Below are 23722 nucleotides of genomic sequence, written 5' to 3'. Positions count from 1 at the left end.
GTTTCATTATGTCTTTTTCTGTCACTTGACTGTGTGATCGCTCCTATGGGAGCTATATAATATAGTCAGTGTTAAAATTGCTGTAGTCGAATTAGCAAAAGTCGTAAATGTTGGGCTATTCATTGCTGCGACTGGTTGGCAAACATTAAAATGAATACTTTGTGTTGCTTTTGCTTCCGAAAAAAACGGAAAGCGGAAAACCCGACAGCAAAAGCAACAGCGACTAGCCGAAATAGAAAATTTTGACAGCAGCAGCGAAAAACCCGACAGCAACAGCGACAATCAAATAGCAAAAATCCGAAAGCGAAAAACCCGACAGCAACAGCAATAGCAAATAACCGAAACAAATTGCTTTCATAGCAACAGCCAAATCATACATTTAAAAACTAGGAACTGTTCCAACTGTTGCTATCGGCCAGGTTCGTAAGTCGACTAAAGCAGCAGTCGCAGCGGAACTGTTTAATTTTGGTAGTTTGCTTCTGCCTATACATGCAAAACAAAAAAGAGTATTAGGAATGTGTACTTGTGTATAACAAAAAGCTTCTGCTCTCTGACGTGACGGTCGTGTTTTTGCATAGCTCCTGAGTTTTTATTAATATTTATTGTTTTCTCTCAGTTTTTAATTGTGCTTAGTTTGTTTACGCTTTCACTGGTGTTGTTTGCTTGACACCCTCGTGTTTTATTTCCATAATTCGCCAAATTAAATAGTTCAAACAGTTTTTCTTTTTCGTGATTAGTGTTTGGTGCATTTAATTTTTTTCTTTTTATTTTTTTTCTCTCTCGTCATTGCTTCTGCAGTTGCTCCCCTCATCGCCCCCATCATACCATCAGTGCTAGTGGCTTTGTTGTTCTCTCTGCTTTGTGCTTGTGCTCAGCTTCTCTCCCGCGTAATCACTTTTGTAAGCCGCCTCTCAAAGCTCGGCTTATAACTGTTCTTGCACTCTCTCTTGTGCTGTGCACTCTAGCTGTTCTCTTTGTTATACCCTTGCAAAAAGGGTATATTAATTTTGGTCAAAAGTGTGCAACGCATCGAAGGATGCATCTCCGACCATATAAAGTATATATATTCTTGATCAGCACGACGAGACGAGTTCAAATAGCCATGTCCGTCCGTCCGTCTGGATCAACGCAAACTCCTCCTAGACCGTAAGAGCTACAGAGCTGAAATTTGGCATGTAGGCTTGTATATACTGCAGGCGTTGTATATCTCGGATTCAGCCGGATCGGACCACTATATCATATAGCTCCCATACAAACAGCAAAGTCACGAACAGTGACTTTTCTTAATAACTTCGTTATTTTCTGAGCTATTGTCGTGAAATTTAATATTGGTGAGTTAATTACACATATAAACGACTATGCCAAATTTGATCAAGATCGGGTGACTATATCATATAGCTCCCATAGGAACGATCTTTCGAAAACAGTGACTTTTGTCAATAACTTCGTTACTTTTGCCGCGATTGCTTCCAAATTAAACATTTGTTAGTTTAATATATCTGTTAATGACTGTGCCAAATTTGATAAGGATCGGGTAACTATATCATATAGCTCCCATAGGAACGATCGGTGGAAAACAGTGACTTTGATCAATATCTTCGTTATTTCCTATGTAGGCCGTTCTTTCGGAAACATTAGCCTTTTTAGCTTAACCGTTTTTCCATGGCTTTTTTGATGGCTATAGGTAAGAAAAAAGTTACCAAAAAAGTTGCAAGGGTATACAAACTTTGACGCGGTCGAAGTTAGCCCCGGCCCTCTGGTTTTTATCTTTGTGCTGTGTATTTAAATTTTTCTATTTATTCTTATATATATATAATTATTTATTTTTTTTTTTTTTGCCTTGTGTTTCTTTTGGCTTTATAATGGCTTGTTGTCTACCTACTTGCAAGCATTCTGATCGTTTTGATGATCAGTATAGAGCAATATCTTGTTGGCTTTGCGATAATCTTATTCACTTAAAATGTGCTGGCCTCAATGGCCGCGACTACGACAAATTTTCTGGTTTGTCTGTGTCTAAGCCTGAGCTTGGCTTAATGCACTGGACTTGCCCAACTTGTACCAGCCAGCAGCTTGATTTTAGCCGTATGTATAGGGATCTTCGTTTAAGGTTTCTTTCTTTAAACAAACTGGCCAAACAGCTGTCTAACGAGTGTGACTCTAGCGTACATTTATTGTCGCAATTTAAGTTTGTTCCACCTTCTGAGAAGTCGCCCAAGAAATGTACCCTTGAGTTGCCTCGCAAGCAGTCGCCAGCACTCTCTATTACATCGTCTCCCATTTTACTTTCGCCTACACCATCTTCTTGTCCCTCTTTATGCTCTTCTTTTCAGATTGAAGTACCCATTACAAGCCCTGGTGTACCTCATTCTATCCCTTACGGGAACTCTGATCAATCACAGGATCATGCTAGCTCTCAATCACTTGCGGACCCCAATGCTCCTCCGCCTCCACTAACTGTAGTGCCTCATCGCAAACAATTATTTATCTCTAGGCTTGCTCCTGATACTTCTGAGTCGTCTGTGGCAGCATACATTGGCAATATATGCCCTGCTAAGGGCCTAGTTGTACACGAGTTTGCGCCCAATAAGCGCTCCCGTCCGTTGCCTGTCCACCTTCCTAATTTATCTTCTGCTTCAAAAAACTAATAACGTCTAGTCTTTGCATTCATTATCAATATGTAAGAGGACTTCTTACCAAGCTCTCGAACCTGTTCTGTGATAGCCAAACCTTTTCGGCTGACATATTAGCTTTCTCTGAAACTTGGCTTAGCTCCTCTGTTTTGGATAATGAAATTCTTTCTAATAACTTTATTTCTTATAGGCTTGATCGTGTTGGTCGTCGGGGCGGTGGAGTACTCATTGCTGTTAACTCGAATCTGTGTTCAAGTGTTGATAATCTATCTTTCTTAATTCCTTCATCTCAACATGTTTTTCTTGATAGCCTACTTGAATGTCCGCTATATCAGTTGAATTCTTTCCTTAACTCTTCTAAAAGAATCCTTGATCTTGTTTTTGTCTCTGATCCCACTGTTAGTGCTGTATCCCGAACACAGCCCCTAGTGAAACCTGAAGATCCCTATCACCCTACCATTGAACTTACTATTTCTTACAATTCCGTTACTAATTCATTTAATAACATCGCAAATTCTCGTCGTAGAACGAATTTCAATCTTCTTAAAAGCCTTATTTTCTCTTTTGATTGGTCATTTCTATTTGAGTGCTGCGATATATAGATCGTGCAGTGAAGTTTTTCTACTCTGCTCTTAATTCTCTAATTGATAAATGCGTTTTTATTTTTATTTTAAAAGATTTAAAAAAACTGGTTAGCGACTTGACTATGCAAATTACTGTATAGCCAAATCTCAATTTTGTCTTTTAAACACTCAATGCTACAATATTTATATCGTTCGCTGTAAGGTTGAATTTTATAAGAACTCCAAAAGATTTTACAACTTTGTTAATTCCAAAAGACGATCTAATGTACTACCCTCCACCTTCAGACTTAATGACCAGACTGCTAATAATGATTCTGATATTGCAGATCTGTTTGCTAAATTCTTTCAGTCGACTTAATCTACTACTGTTTCGGAACCCACACCCTATCCCTTGTCAATCCCACATTTAAATTCTATGTTTTTTCCTAGTATTACTGAAGACTGTATTATCTCTAGCTTGTCATCTATGACGTCTTCCTTCGTTCCCGGTCCTGATAATATACCTAGTTGCATCCTTAAAATGTGTTCGAATTCCCTATCTAAGCCTTTATCTCGGTTATTCTTTATATCGAGTGAGACTTGTACCTTTCCCGATATTTGGAAGGAGTCTTTTATTATTCCGGTTTTTAAAAAGGGTAGCAAATCGGATGTTTCTAACTACCGTGGCATTGCCAAACTTTCGGCAATACCAAAGCTGTTTGAGAAAATTATTACGTCTTCCCTTCAACACCTATCCAGATCCACTATTTCTCCTTGTCAGCATGGATTCATGAAAGGTCGTTCGTCGCTTACCAACCTTTTAGAATTGACTACCCTTGTACACCATGGCTTCCGTAAAAAGTGTCAAACTGATGTTATTTATACTGACTTCAGTAAGGCTTTTGATACGGTTGATCATTCTTTGCTTCTCGAGAAACTTAACATCATGGGTTTTTCACCAAAATTGTTGGGTTGGTTAAAGTCGTATCTTATTGGCAGAACCCAAAAGGTGTCTTTTCGTTCCTCGATATCTAAAACTGTTCGAATTACGTCAGGTGTCCCCCAAGGCAGTCATCTGGGCCCCCTGTTATTTACACTGTTTATAAATGATTTGCCTTTGGCCTTGGCTCATTCACGCGTGCTCATGTTTGCGGATGACGTCAAGATTTGTTATTCCTATAATGATCTTTCTTTCCAACAGTACTTGCAATCAGATCTCGATGCGTTCTGTGATTGGTGCCACGTTAATAAATTACACCCTAATGCCTCTAAGTGTTCTTTTATGACTTTCAGTCGTTTGTCTCCGTTCCTAACGCATTACTCTGTTAAGTCTGTTCTGTTAGATTGTGTACCATCGTTCAAAGACTTAGGCGTGATGTTTGACCCAAAACTTTCATTTAATGTTCATATTTCTTCTATTGTCAATAGAGCATGCAGCCTTCTTGGCTTCATTAAACGTTGGGCCAAAGAATTTGATGATCCCTATGTAACAAAGGTTTTATACACTTCGTTAGTTCGCCCTACTCTAGAATATTGCTCGCCAGTGTGGAATCCGCAATATGATGTTCACCAGCGTAGTACTGAATCGGTACAGAAGCAATTCCTTAAGTTTGCGCTACGCGGTCTTAATTGGGACCCGAGTCTTCGCCTACCTTCTTATTCTAGCAGACTTCTTCTTATTAATCTTCCTTCACTTTACAACCGTAGACTCGTTTTTGGCATTCTCTTTCTCCATAAACTAGTCAACGGCGAAGTCATTTCTACTAATTTACTAGATACGCTATTTTTGTGTTCCCTCACGTCGGACCAGAAACTTTTTATCTATTCACCTTAGTAGATGTCTGACTAACTACTCTCTTCACGATCCTTTTCGTGTTCTTTGCCAATCTTTTAACAACTTTTCTCACCTAATTTCTCCTCATCTTTCTGTCACTTCTCTTCGCGCTATACTTTTTTATCATCTACAGCGAAACCAATAATAATATTTTGGACTTGGATTGGCTGCAACTCATCCCTGACCACATTGGCTGTGACTCGGGAAATAGCTGGCACCTTATGCAAATAAAACACCTCCACCTTTTTCAATTAATTACTATCTGTCTTTAGCTTAAGCTTTTTCGTCGACTGCTGTGTTAGTTGATGTAAATAAATAAATAAATAAATAACTGTTTACTAACGAAATAACGAAGTTAATGAGAAAAATCACTGTTAATGACTTTGCCGCTTGTATGAAAGCTATATGATATACAACCGAAGACCTGCAGTATTTAAGGGTCTAGGAGGACGGACATAGGAATGCTCATTGCCATAGTCCTTGAACTCCTCTCGTACTGATCAAGAATATACATAAATACTATATTGGCGAAAAAGCTTGCTTCAAAATTAATATACCATTTTTGCAAGGCTATAAAAATGAGTTTAAAATGTAAAAAAAAATGTTTTAAATCTTAAGATTATTCAATACGAAAAAGCACTGTGCATTGAAAATACAACAACAACTTTTCCATAAAGTCATAGCCCAATACAACATCATACGGCACGTCTTCGTTTGCGACAACAACAAATTTTTGGATTGTCTGGACGTCGTCCACTCTGACCTCAGCTTGAAAAGTACCAGCGGATGAGAAACTTTTCCGCCTAGACTAATCAGATTCTTGACACGTTTCTCCAGATATTTAACTCCAATCTTCTGTACAGCGCTGCTGGACAACCGTTTATGTCCACTCCCTTTATATGTTTTATATTTTGTACTACACCGATGTTTGCAGTCTCCATGCGCTTTAAATTATACACTGCACCAACATCCGCAAACCTTCGGCAGTTTTTTAAGAAATAACCCTCTCCATTGCAGCAAAAACATGTTGTTGTCACATTGCATTCCTTTCTAAGATCCTCGCTGGATCCGCAGTTAAAGCAACGAGGCTGTTTCTCGTAGTTTCTCTGGTTCACTTTCTTCAGACCTTGTGGCACATCACTCCTTGCCATTTTCATTGCGTGATAATAGATTTCATATTTTTCAAGTAGCTCTGTGAATGACTGGGCGCAATATAAGTTGATCTTTAAGTAGTTATTCATATTCAAGTCGTCTACTATATGGCGCAGTACCGTACCGTACAGTACTTATCTATATTGCCTTCCGCTGCGATTGACTTCATATGAAACATTTTCTCGTGAAAAAGTTTCCTCTTTCTGCTTCTTACTCTCACATAGCTTCTGATATAACTGAGTACGCTACATACGTCGTGCATGCCAAATTCGTTTTTCAACTGGACACGAAAATCATCATAACTGCGTTCTGGACGTGAGTCTAAAAACAACTTTGCACCTTTAGTCATTTTAGATCGTGCCTGAACATCTTCACAGGCATGTCCTGTCCATCATAGTTGGGTACCACTTTAGCAAAATCGTTTGTTTGAATACCTGCTGCGATATTCAGTGTCAGCAACTGTAGCAAACTTTTCAACATCGTGTTGTTCTCGTCTTCCATTTTATTGTCTTTCGTGTTCTCTTCTCGTTTTTTGGCCAAATCCAGCATAAGCGCTTGGCGTACTTCTCTGGCCATTGTTCTGCATTCAATTTTTTGCTTCTCTTCCAATATTTCAATTTCGTCAGCTTTTTCTAGGTTCGGTTTGTCGCTTAAGTTTTTATTATAACTCTGTTTTGAAATATGTATGTATCTTGTAGCTGTTCTCAGTTTGGAGCGAGGCGTTGGTATGCCCCGCCTTAGATTATGCTGCAGTTCTAATTTTTTAATTGCTAGTTTGTAATTTTTTTTCTCTCTGATGGGGTATGAGGACAAAGGTGAGAGAGACTTAGGAAGGAGAGCTAGGTTTAGGTCATCATCGAAATTGATAGGAATTATCTAACAAAAAGGAAAGGAAAGCGACCTCGGGTATATATAGAGGCGATAAAATATATACATATATCAACCAAAACTTAAATACTAAAAAAAGGCAATTTTTCTATACACTCTAAATAAAGTTAATTACCAGCAAGAAGCAAGCGTTTTAAGTCCTTTTTAGCGGGTAAGCAAAAAAATGTTTGAGCCAGGGGCATAAGAAATTTCAGAGTCCTCATTCATAGGCACATAAATTACTGAAGAAATTTCATAAAGTCCACAAGAACTGACCACAGGTGGCAAACCAGCTGCTTGAGAGGAGGGGCAGCCTAACGCCTGATGGTCGAAAATTTTTGACGAGAGGCTGGATTGGGCTAATTTCTGGGAGAGGCAATTAGTAGAAGCCAGACGACGGGCGAGATTACATCGCAAACACAGCCCCGCAAACGCAGCCCAACGACGGTCGTAACCCACCTGCCGGGATGGAAGTGCAATCGAGTGAAAAAAGAAAAGAAAAACGAAGAAAAACAAGATCAGAAAAAGTATAAGAAGAAAAAAAAGCATAAAGCATACTAAAAAGTATAAAATTTAAAGTAAAAAAAAGTTTAAATCTGGGTAGAGTTAATTTTAACCAAACGCGATCAAATCTCTCTTATATTATAAAACCCCCAAACTAACTGTAATGCAAGAAGAAATTTTTCTGTTCAATGCATATTGAAGTGGCCTTTGGCTGTGTCTCTGATTCGCTTTAGAAAATAAAGTACCGCTTGTTAGCGTTCCCTTTCAATACCCAACCAAAAAAGAAATAAATAAAAAAACGAGAGAGAACCTAAGCAAGAAGTGGGAAAAAAGAGAATGTCATAAGCGGAAAAAATTGTGGATCGTGTATATTATTGGAACCTGAGTAGTGAACTTGACCTAATTTCTGATAAGCTGAGAATTTTTTTGTAGATTTATTTCTTCCGAACATTTTTTGATCTTAGCGTTTCCAGCAAATTGAGAAGCGTTAATTCAAAGGACCAATAATATCACAATATTCAACATGGCGTAAAATGGACACTGAGTAAAGAAAAAAACACAAGAGAAAATTTGAATAAATAAAAAAAAAACCCACATTTAATAAAAAGGACAAAGGCAGACCAACTTTTAAATATTTACCCTATGCCTAATGGTCTTTTGTATAAAGTTCAATTGGTGCTATGATAGATAAGAAAAAAAAAAGGGGAAAAATAACCCCCTGAGTCCACGCATTGTTTTTCGATGTCTTTTAATTACGCTTGAGTGAATTTAGTTTTGTACAGCCAAAGAATGACCATTCTTTTGTGTTAATTTCTTTTAGTTTTAAGTAGTATAATTTTCCACTCGTTTAGTAAAATAAATTAACACCTTAAACTCGTCCTTTTATCTTCATTTGTCATTTCTTTTTTACAAGTTTCGTTTTACAAGTTTTTTATATAGAATCAAGCGATTTAAAAAAAAAAAAAACTAAATATAGCTTAATATTAAAAAACTTGTTTTATTTATAAAAAAACTTTTTTTTGAAGTGAAAACTTTTTTAGAATCGTTGGGAGTGATTTCAGACTCGATGAAACGAAAAAGCGACACTAAACAGAGACACATATAGATCTTATAGTATTTAGCCTGCGAGAGAATGAGATGCAAATATATAAAAAGCATTATAAATAAAAAGCATTATGAAAAACTTCGACCAAGCTGGGAGTCGAACCCCGGCCGCCCGATCGCCAAGCGAGCACACTAACAACAGAGCCACGTCGACACTTTGTAAATTGCCGTCGAGTTCTGTAGTTAGTGTGCTCGCTGCGAGAGAATGAGATGCAAATATATAAAAAGCATTATGAATAAAAAGCATTACGAAAAACTTCTACCAAGCTGGTAGTCGAGAACCCCGGCCGCCCGATCGCCAAGCGAGCACACTAACAACAGAGCCACGTCGACACTCTGTAAATTGTCGTCGAGTTGTGTAGTTAGTGTGCTCGCGTGTCTCTAAAAAGAGACATAACGACAATGCGAAAATGAGATGCGTGCTTAACTACAGAACTCGACGGCAATTTAGAAAGTGTCGACGTGGCTCTGCCGGGGTTCGACTCCCAGCTAGGTCGAAGTTTTTTTTATAATGCTTTTTATTCATAATGCTTTTTATATATTTATATATTTTTTTGTGATACATTTTTATTTACTTTTTATACCCTTGCAGAGGGTATTGTAAAATTGGTCAGATGTTCGTAACGCACAGAAGGAGGCGTTTACGACCCCATAAAGTATATAAATTTTTGATCAGCATGAGAAGCTGAGTTGATATAGCCATATAAAGATTTTCATACTTTATCTTACCCGGGTAATAAAAAACCCCAAAAAAAGATTTTATCCCGATAGCTCTTAAGACGGCTGAGTAAAACGCATACGCACAGACGGACGGGCAGATGGACATGGCTATATCAACTCAGCTTCTCAGGTCGTAAACGCCTCCTTCTGTGCGTTACGAACATCTGACCAATTTTACAATACCCTCTGCAAGGGTATAAAAAGTAAATAAAAATGTATCACAAAATATATAATGAATGAATGCACAGCAACTAGAATCACTGTCTGTTCAGCTCTCTAAAGTGGGAGAAATATGTGCATGCGAAACCAGATTGAGCAATGGAAAAACAGTTTTAATTGTGGCAATTTATATTTCACCGAATCAATCAATAAATAGCATCACGGAATTCATTCATGAAAATTTAATAAAGTATACACCAGAAGTATCGCGGATACTTAGAAAAGATTACGATAAAGTTCCAATGATTTTAAGTGGCGATTTTAACGTAAATTTTGCATTGGACACAGCGCACATAGGTAGATTTTGCAAAAGTAGGCGGCCAAAAGTCAAAAAAAAAAAAATCATTTTAAGAACAAACTATTGATGCACATTGTTAGGAGATACTTCCGAGAAACTAACCTCATCATTCCCACCTTTCAAAATAGCGCCCACGCCGAATTACAGGTAGTCAAACTTCGATTATCATTCACAGTGTTCATATTTAATTCTCGCCTTTTTCAGTGATACATTTTTTCAAAGTCAATATTTATTTTTGCAAAGTTACTATCAAAGTAATTGTGATGGATATCAATAGTCCAGATATGTATCTTTATGTGTTATGTAGTACTCACCAATTTTAACAATGTTTTGCATACACTAGCATTGTTATAAAAGACCACATCTTTTGAGACAGATTTTTCTAAAAATAAAAATTTCAAAGGGGCTTATAACTACTTTCCCTGTCCGTCCCTGTAATATTTCTTCATTTAATAATTTATGCATAGTTTCAATAATTATAAATAGTTATAGTTGGCCACCTATAGCCACCTATTCACGAAATATACTTATTCAAAGTTTTTGCGCGCCGATAAAAAAAAAAAATTCGAGACCCTGTGCACAGTGGTTGTGGCCGTAGCCTAAAAATCAAAATATCAATCAATCACAATATTTTGCCGAAATGTACACAAATTGTATAACAACCTTGATGGCAAACCGTATTTTTCTGGAAATCTAACGGGACTTGCGTAAAATTCCATTGAAAACATGAACACGTGTTTTTAAGGGAAACCATAAATATGCTCATTCCTGCTGAGCCAAATGATAGTGCTGAGCATCACGATTTGGACTCAGAAGCAGAATAAACATATTCGTTTTTTTTTAAATAATATTATGTAACTCTGAATTTAAAAATAATAATATAATCTAATAGATAAAGCCAACTTTTGTAATGTTTCATTTAAAGTTAACCCATATTCAATAGAAAACCTTGCTATTTTAGTATTAGGTTAAAAAAAATTAATGTATTTTAATAGAAAATTAATGTATTTTAATAGGAAGTTAATGTATTTTAATAGGAAACAATAATATTTAATTATTTTTTCCATTTAAAGTGTATTTTATTGAACAAATGTTTTTGGCCGCCTAATTTTGCAAAATCTACCTATGTGCAGCGGTTCCTTTAATTGACTTTCTCAATACAACATTCAGTTTAAAAATGTGTAACAATCGCACTGAATCAACAACACGATCAAAAACAACAATTGACGCGGTATTTCAAAGATATGTTGACAACATCGAAACCAAAGCATTTGTATCATATTTTAGCTATCATAAGCCACTCGTATCATTTGTTGAAATTGAAAACATTGAGGATGAATAATAATAAAATGAAGAAAATAAAACATGACCTTTATAGCAATATTATAATGAACCCATAATTATCCCGCTCCTAATGCTGCTTTCGTCTCATTCTCTCTCAGTTTGTGTTACGGAAGGTTTCACTTCTATCGTGTCTAACCGTTAGACGCACTTTTTTTTTCACCAAAAATGTTGATTGGTGTAGACTTTCAATTATGATTGTTCATTTCATCGTTTGTCCATTAGCTACCATTAGCTATATGATATAGTATTCTGATCCGTTTGATTCTGGTAAATGTACTGTTTTTATCAATAACTAGTTTATATATCGGACTTTTATTCAAATATAGTTATGATTTTAAAACGCCACATGTAAATTTCAACTAGTGCGCCACTTTGCCCCACCCTTAGTTTTAGCATTTTAAACTAAATATTTTAAAAACGTGTGAATTAAAAAAAAAAAACGAAGTGCACAGCATAAGTTAATACATGTCGGAACCTGTTTTAGTTAACATCTATCAAAATTAACAATTTATTCAATGTTCTTAAAACCAAAAAAAAAACGAAAAAAATTGATTTTTGAGGTTAAAAATTACAAAATCCCAAAAATTTCGGATACTACGAATTGGATACGTCTAAGTTTATGATCCAAATATAGCCTACCAAAATGCGATCTTATGACACTTATCACTTTTTGGATCGTGCTATTAGATTTCAAGATAATTTGACTGCGCCGGATTGCCCCATGCGCCGATTAGCCCCACTCTCCCCTAATGGGTTTAATGGAGCTATGTTATAATGTCTCTTTAAATTATTATGATGTTTGATCTATTGCAGGCTACTCCGTAGACAGAGTTAAAGGTTACACATAAAGGGGTCTTGCAACAATTTTTTTAGTTTTATGGTACATGCAAGGCCAAGAAGGGTGGGCAGATAGGAGTCATCTAAACCATCTGAGGAATCCCGTGTGTATTTCTTTGTGACGATCATTAGGATACTTTCTACTTTCTGTTTAATTTGGTATTGTAGATTCTCCGGTTAAATTATGGCTTTTGTACCCACGCATTTATTTTAATAATAAGCCAGTAGGCCTCAGCATAGGTAATTAAAGAACAACCCACACTCGTGGCCGACGAGCCAGTAGCCGGATTTAAGTACAGCGTGCATACCTTAGCTGAGAGACACCAGTTTACAACAAGAAATAGTATCAAAGGGGCGAGTTCACAAATTATACTTAATTAAATACAACGCTTAATGTTCAACTTATAACGACTTGACTTTTCAACTTATTTGTACCAACGATTTTTCAAATTCTTTCGCTGACAACTTTTCGACTACGACTTCTTCGACTGAATCCAACTTTCTGGCCACTCTCTCAATACGACCAGCAACCCAGTACACATCTCATGTGTGCTTTTTTAGTCCCTTTGATAAAATGTACTTTGCCACAAAGAGCTCTTATTGTTGTGTTAGTGTTTATGTCTTCTGTAAATTTAGTAAAGGCTGTTCTTTGTGTACTTTTTTGCTACATATTTCAACTTGGCGTTCGCTGTTTTGTTTTTTTAACGTATTTTCGTTGTTCAAGTGTTTTCTAAGACACCTAACATTTTCCTTTTTAGTTCGTCCAGCTCTGTGGTCTGTGTTTTTTAATTATATTGGAGTTTAAGGTGGGTATTGACTTGTTAGCAGATATTTTGACTATTTTTAGCAGTCTGGCTGCTGACTGATTTGTATTATTTGTGATGGTGCCTGTGCATTTTGATTTAAGTTTTCTTGAAATAATCTCCAGTTTGCTAAATGAAGTTTATATCTGGTTTTTTTTTGGTTTTTTATATATATATATAAAAAGGGGGGAAAGCATTGAAAACCGAGGTGTTGAAATCGAACTTGGTTAGTGGTCACCGCACCGCACTAAAACCTACCCTATGCTCCGTATCCATCTCGCGGAACCAACGCTGAAGTACTACTTCACAAGGGGAAATAACACGTATGCCTCGTCTAGAGTTTACCTAGAAGTGAAGTTTTGGTTACGCTGTCGTTCAGCGCGACACAAGGATTGCATGATGACTGCTGCCATGTGGCTAACAGCTAGCCAAATGTTTTACAAATAGGATATTCATAAAGTCGTTGACTATAAAAGGCCTCCCAATGCCTACGCTTAGCTCTTCCCGTTCAGCAGAAAATCTAGAACAGACAAACAGGACGTTTTCAGCATCTTCTATGTTCCCCGCACAGTGTGTGCAAATGGGATCTGTCTCATGCTTAAACCTATGCAAGTAAAATTTAAAGCACACGAAAAATCTTCATAGATGCCAATTTTTCCAAAGGTGCCTTTAAAAACATAAGAGATGCAAATGAAACAATGATACTCTCCCTGTATAAAGAAAAAATTAAGAACTTAAATTCAAAAAATTTTGACCTGATTTACACAGATGGTTCAGTTTCTGAAGATTTTACTGGAAGTGCTTTTTTTCACTTGGGCGCCAACATCACAAAAAGCTATTACAGCAATAAAAAACTGTCATCATTGACTGCGGAACTCACAGCTTTGGAAAAAGCAGTGGAGTTTGCTGATTCGAATCACCTCTTCAAAGTAGCGTTCCTAACAGACAGTCTTGGAGCAATCCAAACAATTAGAAACCCAAAGAACAATAATTGCATTGCTCAAAGAATCCTTAAAAATATAGAAAATAGTTATAATATCATCTCAGTCGAAATACACCACATACCTAGTCACTCAAACATAAAAGAAAACGATTTAGCTGATACCGCAGCCAAAAATGCCAGACACGATGGAGTGTTCACGCACATAAGCTGGACAATCAACGATGCTATCATTCATATATACAACAAAATAAAACTAGAATGGGAAAGAGCGTACAATGAATTTTGTATAGATCGAAACAAAGGATACTGCCTTCTATATCCTTATGTGTCATCACAACTATGGTTCCAGTGAAAAAACCAATTCCATAGACTGGAGATAAAACAACTAAACAGAATACTAAGCGGTCACGCATTTGACAAAAACACTCTATTTAAAATGAAAGTCGTTGACAACAACTTATGCGACACCTGTAACATTACAGAAGATATCTCACATATTATTTTAAATTGTTCAAAATACACAAACACCCGAATGAACTTCCCAACACTAACAAAGTATAACGATATATATCAATTACTCGCGCAAGAGCCTATCGCCAACTACAAATCGATAACACAATTTACTAAGGCTGCCAACATAGAACTCTAACAATCTAATCCACACATAAATAAATTAAATTAAATAGCTAATTAATTTATAACAAAAACCAAAATACGAAACTCATCATCACGAATACGCTGTGGCGTTAACCTGTTATACACAGGGAGGCCAAAGAAATCTTCTGTTCAGAAGTAACTTAATATCAAAAAAAAAAAAAAAAAAATTTAAAGCATCCATGTCCCGTCAGTAACTGTGTCAAATAGAAGTCAGTCTGGCGATGTTTCTGATTAAGCCTTGGCCGAATGTCGGTGAGCAGGAGCCTTGTCCAGCTCCCATTGTTTGAGTCACGCCATCTGCATTCCCAGAGTCGTATCTCTTCAAACTGGCGGCGTATCTCTATTTCTAGCCTCCTTAGCCAAGAGGTCTAGTGGGGCCATATCAGACAGCACCAGGGCGGCGTCTTTAGAGACTGTTTTAAACGCGATCTGCAGTCCAGGCTGTAGGTGGGAGATGACTTCGCTGGTGCCCATATGGCGGCGGCATATAGTATGATGGACCGTACCACCGTCGAGATAAGCCATCTGCTCCGTTGCTTGTGGCCGCCGACATTAGCCATAAGCCGAGTTGAAGCTGATGTGGCCTTAGCAGCTTTATCTGCGGTATACTGCAGGAGGGCTTTGAATGATAACCTGTGATCCATCATAACAATTGCAGGCTTCGATGCTATAGAGCATCCGGCGACTTCGATCCTGACTGTTTCCACTTTTTTCCTGCTGCATATGATCACGGCCTCGGTTTTGTGTACGGCTGTAGATAGTGAGTTTGCCTTCATCCATTCCAAAACCCTGAACACTGCTGCATTGGTGTTTTCTTCAGCTTGTTGGATATCCTTGGCCACAGTGACTATTGCAACGTTGTCCCACTATGAGAGTGTCCGTCGGCATATCCAGTCGCAGGACAGTGTCATACATGACATTCCACAATGTTAGCCCGATCACTGATCCTTGAGGTACTCCACCGGTGATGTATGTGTGTATTCAGATATGTTTAAGCGCTCTAGGGACGCGACAATGTAGTCCCAGCTGGCCGAATTAAAAGCATTCCGAACATGCAACGACCCAGCTTGGTCGGATCCGTTGACATAATACGCCTTGCGAGTTTGCCCATAACCAGTTTGTAGGCAGTCACACGTGGCTGCGCATTTTCATCTCCGCACAGTTTCTTCCAGCAGTCCGCGTGTTATATCCGTGTGTTTGGTCGGAAAAAGTTGAATCCGTATGGGGTAGTGGTCGCGGACTAAAGGGTGGAGAGCAGAAGTCTACATGGGTGAAGGTGTTTTGAGTAGAGTAGTGAGTGGGGTCCCCATTGTTTAAAAGAATAAGGTTGTTATTTTGAATAAAGCGAGCGACAACATTTCCTCTTTGATTGTTTGAAGGTGATCTCCAGGTTGAATGTCAGGCATTAAAGTCTCCTACTAATGTCACTGGCTTATTGAAGTTATTAATCAGGTTATGAAGATCTTGCTCAATAAATTTGTCTGTAGGTGAGAGATATATATTAATAATTATAAACGGGATTTTTTCTTGTATTTCTGCTGCAATGGCTAAAATGTTGGACTGGCAATTAATGATTTTGTGTTCAATGGTTTTAGATATTAAAAGAGCTACTCCTCTGTTGGCTTGTGGAGCTAGAACATCTATATCGTTATTACGGTACAATGCATATTTTTTGTGGAGGTGGGAAGATTATAGCCTTGCAAGAACTATAATATGTGGTTTGTAGTTTACATAGCGGACGTTGACGATACTATGCGCAGTACGTTCAAGTGGCCCCTACGACACCAGGACAAAGCCTGTTACGCGCGAGCCCAAGCAGATAACTGCCCACCTCCCACCCAACCGACCGAGGGGTGCAGCCGTATAACGCACGGCACGAATCGCGTGGACAAAATACACAATAGAAAAGACAGACAAACACATAATACTAAAGCTATCTATTAACTAAATGGGATAGGATAGATGTTTTAAGCATATTAATAGAAAACTCTGAGCCGATTACAGGGGATAGAAGATTGTAATCAGAGCAGAGGACCCTAAAAGGTTCATGCATAGCATAGTTAGAAGAACAACGACTAAAGGATAAAGGTATTAAAGGATTTCTACTCCGTCTACATGGTACCGACAGATTCACCTGAGCTAATAACTCAGGCGAGTCGATATCACCAATTAGGAGCTTGTGCATAAAAATGACACCAAGCATAATTCTACGGTTAGTTAGGGACGGAAGGTTAATCAAGAGAAGTCTACCAGAATACGAAGGCAAATTGACATTGCGATCCCAGCTTAAGCCACGAAGAGCAAATAGCAAGAACTGCTTTTGAACGGATTCTAGTCTAATCTGGTGCGACTCATATTGAGGTGACCAAATGCAAGATCCATACTCTAAAATAGGACGGACAAGCGAAGTAAAAAGAACTTTAGTTGTATAGGGGTCATCAAATTCTTTTGACCATCTTTTAATGAAACCCAGGACACTCATGGCCTTTGCGACCGTGGTGGAAATATGGGTGTTAAAATTTAACTTATGGTCCATAAGTACGCCCAAATCATTCATATTATTTAGACGTTCTAAAGGGCTGTTGTTTAGAAAATAAGTGACCAGTTGAGGAGAGTTACGAAAAAAAGTCATTACCTTACATTTGGTAGTGTTAAGATTTAGTAGATCAAACTGGCACCAGGATTGAAAGTTTTCAAGATCAGCTTGTAGCCGACTAAATGAATCTGTATCTTTATAAGTAAGACAAAGCTTGACATCGTCAGCATACATAAGCACACGCGAATGAACAATGACTGATGGAAGGTCGTTAATAAATAGTGTGAAGAGCAGATTGCCAAGATGACTACCTTGAGGTACACCAGAAGTCACAGAAATGGAAACGGAAAAAGAAGACTTAAAAAGTACCTTCTGTTTTCTATTTGTTAAATATTCTCGAACCCAAGAAAGGAAAAGCGGAAACCCAATGTCGCTCAGCTTAGAAAGTAATAGGGTATGATTAACGGAATCAAGGTTTTGCTGAAGTCAGTGTATATCACATCAGTTTGTTTACAATTTTTGAACCCCTTGATAATTATTGATGTAAATTCTAAAAGGTTAGTGGTTGTAGATCTACGTTTCAAAAACCCATGTTGGGATGGCGAAATAATAGAGCTGCAAAAATGTTGCAATTGAGAAGTTCTAATTTTCTCAAAAGCTTTCGGAATAGCGGACAATTTTGAGATACCCCTATAGTTAGAGGCTTCGGACTTTTTGCCATTTTTATGCAGAGGAATAATATACGACTCCTTCCAAATAGATGGAAAAGAGGAAGATTCTACAGACAATAGAAACAATTTTAAAATGGGTTTACATAATGCGTTTGCACAGAACCTGAGTACACATCCAGGAATACCGTCTGGCCCCGGAGAATAAACAGGTTTAACTAATTTAAGTTCGCTAAGAATAGAACTTTCATCAATCACTGGATTGAAAATGCAATTAGCCTTTTTTAAATGATAAGGATACGGACTTGCTCGATATTCCGTTGAGGAATAAGTTGTTTTGAAAAAACTCGCAAACATATCGGCAATCGCCTGATCAGTGCTCGCTTTTTTATTTTGAAAAGACAAAAAAGATGGGTGCACAGAGGTCTTACTTTTAGAATTAACAAAATTATAAAATTGTTTAGGGTCAGAAGAAAACTGAAGCTTACACCGCTGAAGATAATTCTTATAGCATTGAATATTAAGCATCATGAATTTTGAACGAGCGACTGTATACAGAGCATAATCTGATGAACGACGTGTTTTTTGAAACTTCTTATAATATCGTGTCTTCACATTTTTCAAATTGGATAGCTCGCGAGAGAACCAGGGAGGTTTGTTAAGCCGCTCCAGCCTACCAAGAGGCACACAAATATCAAAGAGTGAATTCAGAGTATCATAAAAAAAACGAACAGCCGAGTTCATATCACTACAATTGTACAGATAAGACCAATCGGTAGTAGCAATGTTTTCATTAAGGCTGGCAAAGTCAGTCTTACGAAAGCACCTAGTTAGTGGTAACTCATTTGAACCAAGTAATGGTGAAAGCAAGGGCAAATGAATTTTTAAATTTAATGATGAAATTTGTCTTCTGGAAGAACAAATGGTTCGATCCTAGAAACCTCACAATAAGAAGAATCCAATACAAAAATAAGATCTAACGATTTTCCATTAGAATTTAAGACAGGATTGACTTGGGATAAAGATAAGCCTAGAAGGCCATCAATAAAGTCATGTGACAAAGAGGGCAACAACGTGGTAGATTCATCTGTTAGTGACAATGCTAAAGCGGGTAAATTAAAATCACCTACAACTATGAGCTATCTTGACTCGAAACTAAAGAGGAGACAAACTGAATTGCCTTTAAATGATTTAAATATACCACCATGTCTGACAATGGTGGAATGTAGGAACAAGTAATGAAAGCATTAAAAGATTTAAAATTTACTTTAACACCGACAAACTCAATCTCCTGGGTACTAGAAAATTGAATCATTTCAGATGATAAAGCAGCATCAACAGCTATCAGAACGCCACCACCTATGCGAGAAATCCGGTCACGTCTGAAAATAGAAAAGTTTGTGGAAAAAACCGATGCATCAGCAATATCAGGTTTTAGCCACGTCTCTGTGAAAGCTAGAATGTTATGCTCAAAAGAAAGACTATCTACATAGAGATTTCAGTCCTCTAACGTTCTGGTAACCCAGGTTAAGGGACGAAGCTAGTTTTTTGACACACAAGCAGATGCTGATGTGGCAGGAATAGTATTAGTTGTTGTTGTAGGCAAGCGAATCGGTTGCCGATTTTTATACCATACACCCATAGGGTGAAATGGTATATTAAAGTCGCCAAAATGTATGTAACAGGCAGAAGGAAGCATCTCCGACCCCACAAAGTATATATATTCTTGATCAGGATCAAAAACCGAGTCGATCTAGCCATGTCCGTCTGTCCGTCCGTCCGTCCGTATGAACACCTAGATCTCGGAGACTATAAGAGCTAGAGCCACCAAATTTGGTATGCAGTCTCGTGTAGTATGTACGTACGCTTATCGAGTTTGTTTCAAATTTTTGCCACGCCCCCTTCCGCCCCCAGAATTAAATAAAACTGTTTTTCTTAAAAAGTATAGCAGATAGAAACATAATATTTGGTTTATATACTCGTTTAGTTAGCGCGCAGAAAATAATTGTTCCAACTTTTTGCCACGCCCCCTTTCGCCCCCGGAATTTACATAACTCTGATTTTCTTAAAAACTATGAAAGCTACCGACATTAAATTTGGTATGTAAGTTAGCTTAATAGACGCGCAGATATTGACTATTTAAAAATTTTGCCACGCCCATTTCCGCCCCCGAAAATTAATCAAAACTGATTTTCTCGAAAACTAACAAAGCTAAACTCACCAAATTTAGTATGTATATTGGCTTAGTATGCGCGCAGAATACATATATTTTAATATGTTGCCACGCCCACTTCCGCCTCCATAATTTAGAAAAAACCGATTAGCTCTTGCAATTTTTTGACCATCGCGATCAAATTTGGCAGACTAATAAATCTTATCTATTTCTATCAAACTACCAAATTTGATTGAAATCGGACTAGAAACATACAAAATATACGTATGAACGTATTTTGCTACGCGATCCATAAGGGCAGAATTGGCCGTTGGCTAGTGGCGGCGCTAGAGTGCTTGTGTGTTTGTAGAGTGAGCGAGATAGCAAATGGTATGAGGCATGTTAAAACAATTTAGTAGACATACATTTGGTTTTCGAAATTTTAAATATTTGTTTCACCTGGTGTATGGTATACCCAAGTCGGCGAGACGACTTACTTACTTCATTCTTTTTTACAGTATATTCCTTAACTATTATATGTTTAGGCCAAAAATCTTCTCGACATATAGTGTCGAAGATATTGGCAGAAACACTAATTTTAAAGGACGAAATGTCCCGAGAATAAGAAAATTTAAACTTCTCCACCGCAATATTCGAGACGTTAACTTTCTTCCGAATATAGGCTGTTACATCATCAGATGTGACAACAGGGTCTAGCCTAGAAACAAATATATGTTTCTTTGGTGGTATGCCAAGGAGAGGCCGCGGTCCCGAAGCGTCAGCCGTAGCAGTAACGTTGGACAAGTCACCCACTGCAGCAGTCAACTTGTTTACGGGGCCCTCGATACTTTTAGAACTATCGGCAATTTCCATTGGAATGGGTAATTGCCCAGACACATCGGACACTACAATAGGCATCGTTTTTAAGAGATCATTCCCAGGTGATACCGGTAATTCATTACTAATAGCATTCACAACCGGGCTCTTAAACGATATCAATTGCTGTACATTAGGAGTGGACGGTGCATGAGACCGGATCTACAGATACAGAAACACCCCAAGGACTGGTCCTTTTACGTTTCGGAGACTCTTTCATAAGCGATAAACTTCTGAACTGAGTCTCCACCGCAGTAAACTCCGCTTGGAGTTTATTAAAACCTGCCCTTAAAGTGTCAAAACTATCTCTAGTCCGCCTCATGAAAGAGCGCATCTCATTCTCGACCTGTTTTTTGTCCGATTTTGATCAAATTTGGTATTTTGCTAGATATTAGTATCAAATTTGAGTGTGCCAAATTTGATTGCATAAGGTAAAAAAATACGGGAGATAATCAAGTTTTTCAAATTACGGGGGCGTAAAAGGGCGTGGCAAAATCTTTATATATATAAAATGTGTGCAAAAATTTGAAATAAACTTGATCACTCTACATACTACACGAGTCTACATACCAAATTTCGTGGCTCTAGCTCTTACAGTCTTCGAGATCTAGGTGTTCATACGGACAGACGGACAGACGGACGGACGGACGGACAGACGGACATGGCTAGATCGACTCGGTTGTTGATCCTGATCAAGAATATATATACTTTGTGGGGTCGGAGATGCTTCCTTCTGCCTGTTACATACATTTTGGCGACTTTAATATACCATTTCACCCTATGGGTGTATGGTATAAAGAGTAATACCGATTTTGAGTTCTACATATTGCTAAATATTTCTCTCGTTTGCGACAGTTTTTTTTTCAACTTCATACGTGGAAATACCTTAAATACGGATTGAATAGTATTTGTCAATATAATTCAAGACATTTTTATTTATTAGTGCAAAACCCAATTGAATCCCAATTGAAATGGGATTGCTGAAGGAGATGGGCGTTTCATTCGAAAACGCTAGTACGGAGCTTAAGGTAATGATCAAATATACACAATCTAACTTAACGCGAAAGTATATCGCAAGCTGCAGAAATCTGCCATTTCGTGATAAAATGAAGTTGGGCTTGAGGGGTATACAAGATTCGTAGATTCGGAGAAGGAAGAAGTTGAACCATCAACTAGGAAGGAAGAGGAAGGCCGCATTAAGATATAAAAAATTGTTTAACGTTTACAAGGAAACGAAAGCTTCAGGGTGCTACTGAAAACATTACAATAGAGCACTTTTCAGAAGCACTTACAAAAAAATTATAACAGAGGTATCTGTAGTAGTAAAACTCCATGACTTAATGGATCACACTGCGAGCTGTCTTGTTGAAAGTATGCCTGATGGAGAGGTGGAGCTTTTTCCGGAAAATTTGACTTTACTCATAAAATGGGGATGTGATGGATCATCTGGACAAAGCGACTGCAAGCAGATTATGCACACAGAAGACGAAGATATTTCTGATGAAAATATGTTCATGGCTTCTGTAGCTCCTTTGCCCCTAAGAAGTGAAAGTTCTGAACATTGGAGAATTCGACCGTCATCGACCCACTATTGTCGGCCTTTGTTATTCAAATATGCAATCGAGTCCTCGGAATTAATCAAATCAACTATTGGCGACATAAAAAAAACAAATAAGCCAACTGAAACCTGCTGTTTTTTAAACCAAGAGTGGAAAAACATTGACGGTTAAGTTTTATTTTTTCTGAACATGATGGTGTTCAATGTGCAAAAATGTGCAACGAGTGAGGAGAACTGCTACGAATATGGAATTTCTCCGTTGCATTGCAAAATAAAGTGCATGGATTTTATTCTGAAGCTAGCTTACACACTTCCTCGGCCAGGAGAAACAAAAACGGATAAAACACCTCGTGAGGATATTCAGAGCAGGAAGAAGATTATACAAGCTGAATTCTCTCGGAAGCTGGGACTGAAAGTTGACTGCCGAAAGTACGGATACGGAAAACGAATGATGGAAATAATTCAAGGTTATTTTGTGAAAATGATAAAATAACAACAAAATTTCGAAGAAGCATAGGAATGTAAAATCAAGGACTACAAAAGGTTCAGATACACTAATACATTAAAAACTTCTAGTGTTAGAAAAAAAGAAGACCTTTTTAACATGCTGTCAGCCTCTTCGGACCCACTTATTGCATCACTGAGACACGTGCGATCACGAAAGTATTTGGAAAATACCAAATATAGAACCGAAATGTTGAGTTTATTAGATGTTGATGTAAATATTGAAGATTATTTTGAAATTTGAATTTGAATTTGAAATTATTTTGAAGATTAATTAGCAAATTTTCAAAATGAAGCTAAAAAAAATGTAAAAAATTTGTATGTTTTGCTTTTTGTAATCATGTTAGAAAACCAAAGTAAAACATTAAAAAGTTTTACATAGTCGTTTAAAATAATGATAAATTCCGTTTGTGATTGAAAAAAACGCGTTTCGCTTCATTTTTAAAGGAAAACCATGCTTGGAAATATTTTCTGACTTCTGACTTTCATTTTAAAACTTAAGGTATTCTTTATCATTACATTTTTAAATTTTTAAAAATCAGCGCGTCGCTTGTTTTGGTCGTTGTTTAACGTTCAATAAATGATTGTTTCACGAAAATCTCAACGTAAAGTGTTCAACAGAAAACCTAAACAAAAAAAAAACCAAGTATGCTGCTCAGACAGAAATCGATTGTTTTTGATTTTTATACCACACACCAAACACAGTATAAAAAGGGATCAAGTTAATTTTAAATTATTGCCATAACTATAACAAGTATATATAAACTATACTTGGTATATATATTTGCTTAGTAAATGCGATTATTTTGTATGTGGAAAGATTTTGCCACGACCCCGTATTTTAAAAAAAAGCCCGATTATCTCCCGTAATTTTCTACATTCCGATGATAGGGAGTTCTAGGATCATTTTCGGTGTGATTAGGTCATGGCCAGGGGCTTTTTTCGGCTTTATG

General features: G+C 37.4%; 1 protein-coding gene across 2 annotated transcripts in view; it reads left to right on the top strand.

Annotated features, from left to right (window-relative positions):
* The window catches only part of LOC6652392, a 132976-nt gene that overhangs the window by 35448 nt on the left and 73806 nt on the right, over positions 1-23722 (top strand). The gene's annotated exons all lie outside the window — the stretch shown is intronic.

The sequence above is a fragment of the Drosophila willistoni genome, assembly GCF_018902025.1.
Source record: "Drosophila willistoni isolate 14030-0811.24 chromosome 2L unlocalized genomic scaffold, UCI_dwil_1.1 Seg168, whole genome shotgun sequence".
In the NCBI taxonomy this organism is placed as follows: Eukaryota; Metazoa; Arthropoda; class Insecta; order Diptera; family Drosophilidae; genus Drosophila; species Drosophila willistoni.
This window is presented reverse-complemented; position numbering and strand designations above follow the sequence as displayed.